This window comes from Nanorana parkeri, unplaced genomic scaffold, assembly GCF_000935625.1.
Source record: "Nanorana parkeri isolate BGI_ZX_2015 unplaced genomic scaffold, ASM93562v1 scaffold728, whole genome shotgun sequence".
Taxonomy (NCBI): Eukaryota; Metazoa; Chordata; class Amphibia; order Anura; family Dicroglossidae; genus Nanorana; species Nanorana parkeri.
The window spans coordinates 255,382-264,439 of NW_017306996.1; the positions used below are offsets into that span (position 1 = coordinate 255,382).

Below are 9,058 nucleotides of genomic sequence, written 5' to 3' on the forward strand. Positions count from 1 at the left end.
TCCAGAGGGCAATAAATCTACACTGCTTAGATAGAAAATGTTTCTTAGGGTTCTTTCACAGGTGTGTTGAGAATTTAATGAAAGAGTAACACTGATTAGCACGCCTACAGTGTTAACAAGGCATTGGGCAGTCATTTTTAAGGCATTAGGGAGGCATCAAAAACTCTCGCAAAATGCCCCGCGAGTAGGGGAGTGTGTTAAATGGTAAAGTGATGTAGTAAAGGGAAGTGACCAGCAGTGGCCACACTTCTATTTTTTTTTAAAGAGTTGCAGTAGATGGGGAGACAGGGGTCATACAATTCTGGATGTTGCTCAACTGCTTGAATTAGCCGTGCAACATTTATTTCAGACATGACCATTTTTCGCTGGTACGTGCAATGCCTGGCAATGGTATGGCTGGCACTGCTAAGCTGCCACTGGTATGGCTGGCACTGCTTTGGATGGTGCTGATAACAGATGGCACTACATGATGGAATAGGTCAGGCTGTCACGGGTTGCAAATACTCAGCTAGAAGCTGTCCTCTTGCTGGCAAAAACGCTGGCTGTGTGCAGACAGGAAGTGGCATCTGCACTTGCTCTGTCCACTCACTCCATGATTCCCCAGTTGTTTCTGGGATTGCAAAACCTCATATGCCTCTCCTAAAACACCTGTACAAAGCTACTTAAATGGCCGGAAAATGCTATAGGAGCATTGATCAAGCATTTAGGGACGTTTCAATATACGTCAATGAAGGCAACATTTCAGCAGCAATGCCTTCAGAATGCGCCATGCACTCTATTTGTTGACACAACGCTATCGCCTATGTGGTATAAAGCAATAGCAACTGCTTAGTACTGTTCACACATGGGCGTTAGCGTTGTGTTGCTGTGTGTCAAAAAATAGAGTGCATGAGAGGGCGTTAATGTTTTGCCTTTAATTAAGGCAACAATGTTTACCCAATGTGTGTAATTTCATCTCACTGACCATGTAATATTCTTCCCATCGAGTGAATATCTATAAAAACAAGCTGCTCCTCATGGAGTAGGGAAGGAGGGGGCATTTCCTTTAACAGAGAAAAACAGCTTCATGTAAACAGAGGCTAGGTATAACCAGTGATTTCTTGTGACCAAATGTTGTGTAGCAAAGTTTTTTCTCACACAGCATCCATATGCACTTTCATGATACTGAACATTTAATGTAACAATATTCATTTAAATTTGACAATTAACTTTTTACTAATATTTGAAAGGCCATTTGTAACCATAAAATGGATACGGGTATGTTCTATGGGCTTACATAACGAAATAGTACGTTGATCTCCTCATATACCAAGTCCCCAGAATCCAAGTCTGATGTAAGGGGGGGGGGGGCTCTGGTGTAAGGGGGGGCTCTGATGTAAGGGGGGGCTCTGTGGACTTTTTAAAGATTTTAGTTAATATTATAGTAAAGTTATCTAAAATATGGATGTTAGATTTTGGAAAGATGTGGATATTCCACTGCATAGCTTACCAATGTAGCCCTTATTTGTCAGGGGGCTGAAGTGACTCTGCAAATAGTGCCACATACACCCAAGAAGTAAATATGCACCAGAACAGCAAGGATCCTCAACTGATAATGCCTTTACTGATGTTCATTCATAGTATTGACATGTCTGCATTTCTCCCAATGCACTGTGGTGCAAACAGGGCAAACTATGTGTCCTAGTGGTGCCCGGCTTAATTCAGTTGCTGAAAAACACAATTAGAGAGTGAGAGATTGAAGATTCTGGTTAGAGACCATAGAATAGAGCAGGCGGGTGACACAAATGCGTAGTTGTAAGGTGACAGGGTCCAAGGGGCAGGTGGCTAAGTTCAGAGAAAAGTTTAGCAACCTCCTCTGTAGTAACAACGTATAATGAGGAAAGTATTGAATGTGGTGGTAGAGATGGTATGTTAACAGGGGGAGATATCTGGACAGTGGATATCTTATCATGAATTGCATCTATCTTTATTTTAAAATGATTACTAATGTCTTGGGCAATAAATGAGTTAGTTGGTGGAGGCAGTGGGGGAGGGAAGTAGAGAGTTAAAGACAGATAAGAGTTGACAAAGACTCAATGAGAGGGTGTTCAAGAGAGTCAATAAATAGGTCTGTTTGGCAGCATGGAGGGAGGAATTACATTTTAGGAGGCCAGATCTATTTTGGGTGAAGACTTGCAGGGATTTATTCCACACTTGCTCAAGAACACAGTTATGTCTCATGGTGTCATCTGTTTTCCAAGGCTATAGTGGTTGGGACCTAATTCTGTGTGTAGTAAGGGGAGCAAGTATGCCCACAGAGGAGGAGTGAGCAGTTGTAAACAGAAGTGGCCTGGTCAGGGCAAGACAAGGGGAGGTAGTCTGTAGCATAATAAAGAAGAGAGTGGTTAGAGTGGTGAAGGTTTGTGGCCTCGGATCCAGACTCACTCAAGCCTCCCCCACCTCCTTCTCCTACACACACATATGGTGTCTCAGAATGTGGACCCGGCCGCCGCTACCTCAGCAGCCCCCAGGAAGGGAATGGAGTCCGGGGTTCAGGCCGCTCGGGGCTTTGTGGGCAAGAGGTTACAGCAGGAACTGATGACATTAATAATGTCTGGAGATGAAGAAATCTCTGCCTTCTCAGAATCAGACAACTTGTTCAAATAGATTGGCACAATTGATGGAGCTGTGGGAACGGTATATGAAAACTTAAGGTACAAGCTGTCTATGGAGTTCCCAAGTGGCAACCCCTACAACGCACCGACTGTGAAGTTTATTACCCCATGCTTCCACCCTAATGTAGACAGTCATGGAAACATTTGCTTGGACATTCTAAAAGATAAATGGTCAGCTCTGTATGATGTCCGGACCATATTACTCTCTCTACAGAGCCTCTGGGAGAACCAAATAATGACAGTCCCCTAAATGCACACGCCGCAGAGCTATGGCAGAATCAGACAGCATACAAGAAGCATTTACTTGAGCAGTACAAGAAGCAGGCCCAAGAAAAGGACATTTGACCGACTCTCTGTATATTCTGTCCTGTATATGAATGCTGTAATATACGCTTAAGTTAATACTAGTTTGTTGTGTACAAATAAAGTGATTTTATAACTTTTGACTGTAAAAAAAAAAAAGAGTGGTGAAGGTTTCTACAGGTAACGGTTTCTTGGTTGAAGTAATAGGGGATTGAACACAGGGAGAACATGAAACTGATAAGGTTGTGATCAGAGAAAATACATGGATGTTGGGAAGGAAAGGAGAATACAAGGTCAATGGTGTTGAGTGAAAGTGAGGAGGAGGAGGAGGAGTAGAAATGTGTTTTCATTGTTTTAGGTCAAACAATGAGATTAGGTTGAGAAGTTGCAAGGCAGCCAGTGTGTAAGCATTAACATGGGTGTCAAAGGCACCAAGAATAGGTTGGTATTTCACTGAGTGAGAAAGTAGGGTTGCTAGGCAGAAAAGTAATCAAGCAAGGCTGATAAATCAAAGCAATCTTTAGAAAAAAGATGAATATAATGAGATTTAAAAAGAGGAAAGGGACAGCGAGTGAGGAAAAGGGAAAACTTGGAAATCACTTTGGAGGGATAGAAGGCAACCAACTCCACCTCTCTTTTTTCCACTAGCTTTGGGTGAATGAGTCCAGTGGAAGACAGCATGGGAGAGGGGCAGCTGGAGAGGCAGAGTCATATTCCTGAAGCCGGGTGTCAATAATGGCAAGTGGATTAACGGAGTTGGTGGTAAAAAGGTCATGACAGAGCTGAGCTTGCTACAGAGAGAGTAAGATATACTGTGTATGAACGCACATGCCATTGTGTTTTGGAGGTGATGTTGGCATGTTGGTTCAGAATAAGAAGGAGGTGATGAATGCAGTAATGGGGAGAGGGCAGGAGTGAGTGTGAGATATAAAAGCTGTGGGGTGATGAAAAAGAGTACATCAACAGAGATCATACATCATGGTAAAAAAAAGAAGGGTAGAGAGAGAATATTACAGGGTGGAGAAGAGTAGGAAGCAGACTTGGAAAGGAAGAGCTAGATGAGGAAATATAGGTTCACATTCAGTCTGCCCAGAGTGGAACACTGTTGTTTCTAGAAATGTTCTTATTTCTGATTCAGGCTCCTTCCACTACTTTGGTTATTGGTCTATAATGGTTGCCCAATCTAATTACAGGGTGGAGAGAGTAGGAAGCAGACTTGGAAAGGAAGAGCTAGATGAGGAAATATAGGTTCACATTCAGTCTGCACAGAGTGGAACAGTGTTGTTTCTAGAAATGTTCTTGTTTCCGATTCAGCCTCCTTTCACTACTTTGATTATTGGTCAATAATGGTTGCCCCATCTAATGCTGTTATGCCTTTTACCTTTATTAGTTTTCAATCTTGCCTTTCCAGTTGTAAAACAGCCCTAGAGTTTACAATAAAATACTGATGACTGTGACAACATTAGGACTACAGGGAAGTAAATATGTGCAAGACACTAGGCAAACCGTTTTTCCTTTTGTGAATTCTATTAATGTTTTCTGCTGAATGTTAAATTTTGTCTCCGGAGAAATAATTATACTTTGTTGTAGCTTCAGTTTGAATTGCTCTATTTTCCTTGGTTTCACAACAGTCACCCCTTTGCATTGTGTACATAAAAGATATGGTTAATCATGTAAAAAGCAAGTTTAATGCAGTCTTTGGGGGCTAATCATGCCTAAAGAACAGATTTAACTGCACTTACCTCACTTAGATCATTAAGGATTTCAATCAGCAGAACATGTTTATCTAAACTGGAGTGCTTGTGCTGAAGGTCAAGTTGGTATAATGTTGGTTTATTGAATGAGCCATAGGAGATAAATAGATTGGATACTTTCTGTGGATTTAAATGTCCTAATGCGGAGGTGGCAGACAAATAGACAAGCTGCAATGTACAATTAATTTGTTCCTTCCCGTGTTGTCTTGTCTCTGGGTGTGAAAACATACAGTTAATGCAAAGGATAATAACAGGTTTGATTCTGATGTTCTTCTTAATATAATCATTAACAAGGAAGATCTACAACTTGGAAATACTGAAACAGAAAATGTGCTGTTTACTGGAATCCTAAAAAACCAATATATGCTTTCCCAGAAAATGCATGATTAAACAAAAAGCTTGTTTATGAAGCCCAAGGCCAGAAAGAAATTTAATAACTCCCCAAAGAGCTGTCAGAGCTATTTAGCTTTAGTTATTTTATTTGTGGAAGAACGGCATATTAACTGTTATGTTTAACTGTCATCCATCCACACACATGCACACATACATACACACACATACTATATATACTGTATAGTGTAAGGCACTGGCTGGCAAGATTGTGAACAGTGTATATGCGTCACCTAGGTTTCTCACATACACATGGTGATGGGCTCAGGGGTTTATGGTTGATGTGGAGAAAACAAACTGTTCTCTCAGATTCTTTCTGTTATGGGCCCTGGAGCCCTGAAAGATTGTAGATGTTTTATTGTAATGTTTTTGCAATGTTTTATTGATCGGCCCTTAATGGTCCTTTGACCTTACTAATCTTGCACTCCTGAGGGAGTGGGATAGGGTGCCAAGGTACTTTTATATTTACTGTTTTATCTTGGCTAAAACCGACCTTGGTTGGTCCAGTGTTTTCTGGTCTCTTGGTCTCTACTGATATTATTAGGGAAGGTGAAGGTAGTTTTACTGGACTCCTAATTTCTATTGCTGATCGAATGTCTTCTTCTGTAACCCTTATGTCATGTATGTTTTTGTACCTGAGTTATGTATACTCTGTATCTTTACAAACAGAAAAAAACTGAATAAAAACACTTTGAAAGTAAAACTTGAGACGACCAGTCTTTTCCACTTTGCTTCCACTGTCTCCTGCAGTATACACACACACAACCAATTTATGTATACTTTATATACTGTAGCCCTATAATTACTAACTTAGGTATAATTCTATTCTCAGTCAACTAACATACCATGCACATGTGTACTAACTGAAGGCTGAGCATCTGCAAAGTTGTAGAATGGAACTTTACTGTACAGCCTCTCAAGCCTCCAGCCGTTTGAACATTGTCTAGTGCAAGTGGAACCCCCAACTGAGATCACCTTGTCCCTAGGCATTGTATGCACTTAGTTTCTTGGCAGACAGGTCCCAATCCCTGGACATCTATTTAAGGCTTTAGTAGAACTTGGAACAGAAATTAGTGGAATACCCAAAAGGTAACAACAGTTTATCTGGCTGACAGACCCTGGATGAATGCTCAGACTTCCCATGCACACAGCAGGCGTATGTAGCTTCCAGAATGCAGAGATTAATGTGTCTTTTCTGTACAGTTATATATTTGCAGCAAAAGACAAGCAGAGGTTCTAGTGTGCCTCAATGTGCCAGCCAACAAGCACACAGGACCCACCAATGCTGCATCCCTGACAAAGCCATTTGGATCTCTGAATAGGGCCTGCAAAAAAATACAGCATTGGAAAACTCGCAGCTGAGCTGGAAGAACCTTTTTAAAAGAGCAACACAAATGCACATTTAGCAGGCTTTAGGGAACACATCCCTCCACACATACATGTACTGTCAGTATTGGAACCGCTCAGTGCAGTGTTGCCGCTCACTGTCTTTAATATGTTGAGAGCTGAAACATGTGCAGTACTTTCTTTGCTTACAAAGAAATCATCACAGACAACATTACCAATACACTAACTGGTGCTGCCTATACTGAATTACAAAAGATGATAGTATATCTCTGGTGCCACCTGTTTTGGTGAGGAACAAGAGCCTTCATTATATGACCTAGAATTATTTCTTTCTAATTCTGAATATAGAATTGGTTCTTGTCATTGGTTACTGCAACTAACTAATACATATACTTCACTAGTATAAATTTTACTATTATTATTCTTTGTGACAAATTATTCAGCAAACAAGCAAGCTATAAAATGCACCACTAGGGGTGATCATATAGTTTGCTACCCAAATTGCAGATGTTGAGATCTGCATCACGATTTGCAGGTGTAAACAATACTAACATTTTATAATACACTTTCTTGTGGTTTTCTTGTGTGGCTCATATGAGTTTGTCGTGATCGGGTTTACTTATACTTTTTAAATATGTAATAACAAGAATTACTTATGCATTATATTCAAATAATCTAAAGCTGTGCTTCATCATCCTGGTTAATATAAAAAGCAAAATTTCAAAATACACTCAGTAGATCAAAAACAAATCTACAAATAATAATTAATATTTAATTTGATTTTATTTACCTTCAAATATTTCTATCCACATGGTTGTCAACACAGGAGCACATTTGCTAGACAGAAGTGTCTGAAAAATGAGCCCCATGGCATGATCACCAGGCATATTTTGTAATAAAATCTGCAGATTAAAAAAAGAAAAAGCAAGAAAATTACAGATATCACATTAAAGTCTATCTTTGGGGTCCAATAATTGAGGACCTTGTCATGGACACTTCTGAAAGTCAATGAGCAGTGTCCATGTCACTAGGAAGCAATTTGGGCACTGCAGGAAGGACACTCCGAAACTGCGCACCAGAAGAGAGAAGAATTGGGACCCGGCCTGTAAAGTGACCAAGTTTTTAGGTAAGTAACTTTTTGTTAGCGATTAGCTAGAGACAGGTAGAGTGGGTAGGAACATGTTTTTTCGTTTTATGAGCTTTAAATGTTAAGTGATTGGGTTTCCATATACTTTTTAGGTATATAATAATAAGAATGACTTATGCATTTTATTTAAATAATATATTGTTGGGCTTCATCATCCCGGTTAAAATAAAAAGCAAAATACAGACAGTAGAGTATAAAAAAACTACAAACAATAATTAATGTTTGATTTAGTTTTATTTACCTTACAAATGTTTGTCCACATGGATGTCAATGCAGAAGCACAATTGCTAGACAGGGACAGAAGTGTCTGAAAAATTACCTCCATGCATCACCGGACAATTTTGTAATCAAATTTGCAGATTTAAAAATACTTGAAATGACAGAAATTACATTAAAGTCCATCTTTGGCAATCAGTCTTTTAATTGAGGACCCTGTCATGTACTGGAAGCCAATGGGCAGTATCCACGTCACTGGGAAGCAATTTGGGCGCTGCAAAAAGGACACTCCCAAACTACACACCAGAAGAGAGAAGAATTGGGACCTGGCCTATAACCAGGGCTTTCCATGGCCGGGTGTTACCCGGAGCAGTTACCAGGTGATACCCCGCCATGATGTCACCACGCGCATGTGCGATGACGTAATCGCGCATGCACGACGATCTTATTGATGCCTGCCGGTGTCCATCACCAAGAGAGAGAGGATGAGACAGTCACCCGGCGGGATAAGGTATGTCGCCGGGTCCCTTCCTCTCTCCTGAAACTGTCGGGCGTGATTGGTCCATGATCGGTCCACAACTTTTCAGACTGTCAGTCATTTTGGTGTCACCCCTCCAATGGTAGAGACAGAGACACCGTCACTCCAAATTCATAAGCAAATGTCTGTTTATTGACGTGCAATGTAGCAAACAGCTTCAATGGTGTCACCCAGGTGCCGCCTGCAACCCCGCACCCCCCTTGTGACGCCACTGCCTATAACATGACCATGCTTTTAGCAACTTTTGTTACTTTTCATTTATTTTAAAATAAAAACTAGTGAGTAGCTAGGGGCAGGTAGAGTGGGTAGGAAAACTTTATATATATATATATACTTTTTAAGTATGTAATAAGAAGAATGACTTGCATTATATTTGAATAATAATATAAAGTTGGGCTTCTTCATTCTGGTTAATTTAAAAAGCAAAATACATGCATGCAGGAGATCATAAAACAAATCTACAAACAGTAATTAATATTTCATTTTATTTTATTTACCTTCAAATTCTGCTATCCAAATGGTAAACAGTTCATTTAAAAAATATTTGAAATTGAAAATATAACCCCAACCTTTAGATGATTTTTTTCATTTTCATATTAAAATTATTTCAGGATGGAAACGAATGACCCAGTTTAGATTAAAATGAACTTTTGGTATGACTTCTGCAGACTTGATGTAACCGGAAACACATATAAATAACAATTATATT

At 40.0% G+C, this 9,058-nt stretch overlaps 1 pseudogene; it reads left to right on the forward strand.

Moving 5' to 3' along the window:
• The first annotated feature begins 2,435 nt into the window (after positions 1-2,435).
• On the forward strand, positions 2,436-3,075 carry LOC108793186 (annotated as a pseudogene).
• Positions 3,076-9,058: the final 5,983 nt, after the last annotated feature.